Source organism: Atta cephalotes, assembly GCF_000143395.1.
Source record: "Atta cephalotes unplaced genomic scaffold scaffold00008, whole genome shotgun sequence".
NCBI lineage: Eukaryota > Metazoa > Arthropoda > Insecta > Hymenoptera > Formicidae > Atta > Atta cephalotes.
Genome location: NW_012130072.1, coordinates 7,236,639 through 7,238,884, shown reverse-complemented (window position 1 = coordinate 7,238,884; position 2,246 = coordinate 7,236,639).

The window sequence follows — 2,246 nt, the reverse complement described above, 5'->3', positions numbered from 1 at the left end:
AAACCAAAATTCGAAAAAAATAATGTTTAGGGATAATTTCTGTCGAAATCATACAATTAGCGATGACGTAACTTTTATGCCCTTGTTAAACAACGCAAAGAGTTGGGATAAAAATCTCCAATTAAAAAAATTATACTAAATTTTTTACATGAAGCAAATAAATAATTATAAATTCGTGTGAGATATTTGGAAACATCCGGTACAGAAAAATTATTTAGAAAAACCTGTTGCGAATTTAATAATCTATTTGCATTTACATGTCGTATAAGTCATAACATATAAAATATAATTATTTAAGAAATGTATAAAACGCGCAAGTAAGAAAGATTATTAATTCAAATAGGCAATTATTAAATGAAAATTAGGGTACTTTATAGAATGCATTGAACTAAAAGTCAGTCATATCGCTGTAATTGAATATACATTTTCTATTTTATGCAATAAATTATTTTCTTTTAATACTGATTCGATAATTCAGCGTTCGAAAATTTTCTAATCATTCGAAAGAAGACTTCAATGCGGATAACACAAATTAATTTACATTTGACGTTTTATTTCCTATTCTTCAGCGTCAATTTATGCGATTAATGAACTCATCATGCTATGAAGTATCAATAAAACACTTTAGTGGTAAATTTGAGTCGAATTGCATTTTGCTTTGCATGCTTGTAATCATCAACAAGCGAATTTATTGAACTTGCTACTTCGCATTTCCACTCTGTTGACGTAATTTATAACGTTAGTTAGAGTTCAGTGTTAATCAACTGCCTTTGAGGCATCTGTTGACCTAAACGGTTCAAGTATTTATTTGATCAACTAAATGGAAATTCTCTTTGTACTTCGCCTTTTACTGCATACACCAGACTTACTGCATTCCTAAATACCTGAGTGTTTCCAATACTACAAAGTAGCCACAAAATTGTATTCAATATGTCAAATTATATCCAATTAGAGTTATTTCTATTGGTCGTCACTGTTAGTACTCAATATATCATTAATTTAACTAAAATGGAATTAAATAATTTAACTTAAAAAAATGTATTAAATTTGACTTAAATTTGGTTTTTTATTTATTAAATAAACATTAATATGAATGTCATTTATTTTTAAATTAATCACAGAAATGAATTGATTTTGATACACGAAGTGGAAGTTGAAAATAACAAAATATTAACTGACAGGATTTATCATTATTGCTCCTTTGATATCTACAAAAGGAATGAAAAAGATTGAGATAATATGAATTGTTAAATGAATAAATTCTACGATCGCCAATGCAGCGTATTGTATTTTATGCAACAAGATTTAAATTGCATTTGCGCGTGGCTATGCCATTATTGCATGATATATTTTCCACATTCGAATTCCATGATGATTCCGTAATATAGCAAATAACTACTGGTTCGCCTGTAATTTTCAATGATTTATTGTTCTGAATCGTGTCCTTTCAGCGGCATTCACGCCTCTTGAATTTATAAAAACTGCTATTTATCTCCTGGCACATCGTTTGTCAATAATAATTGTCTAATTGTTGGTTACGGCTTATCGATTATCGAAGTGATTAACCGATTTACTGACGCAAGGGGCGAGAGAAAGAGCGGCTAGGAGGTTATTTGTCAGGAGGTTTCGGCTCCAAATTAACCGGCGCTTGCGGATAAATGAATTCATCCGTTTAACGAACAAACACAGTGGCTTTCCGTATACATTCAAACGCGCAAATTCTTTTCGCCACGCTTGGCCGCAGTCCAAATAATCCAAGCGCCACGAACGGAGAATCGATAAAATTGTAAAATGTTCATTGAATTCATTAAGAGCGTACGTACATATAAAAGAGAGCATGATTTGGGAAAAAAGAAATATGAGATGCTTTATAGATAACGAAAGTATAATGAATATACAATAGAACAATATAGAATGAAAAGATAAAATTAGACTTTAATTTATTTTTTATTGCATCTTGTAATGAATAGAATATAAGAACAAGTTGCAAATCATTCAATTATTTTTTAATAGTTGATAATTAAATTAAATATTGAAGAATATTTTAACTATTTCAATTATAATGTAATTTCTGTACGATTACTTTTAAAAATAAAAAAAGAAGCTGATGAAACTATTATTTGTATTACAAATACGCGAATATTTAGAAATGATATTGTCTCACAATAGAATTGAATGTCGAGTAGAAAAGAGTTTTAATATTTATCTAATTTATCTTTTAGTTTTAAATTTTGAGTGCATGAGTC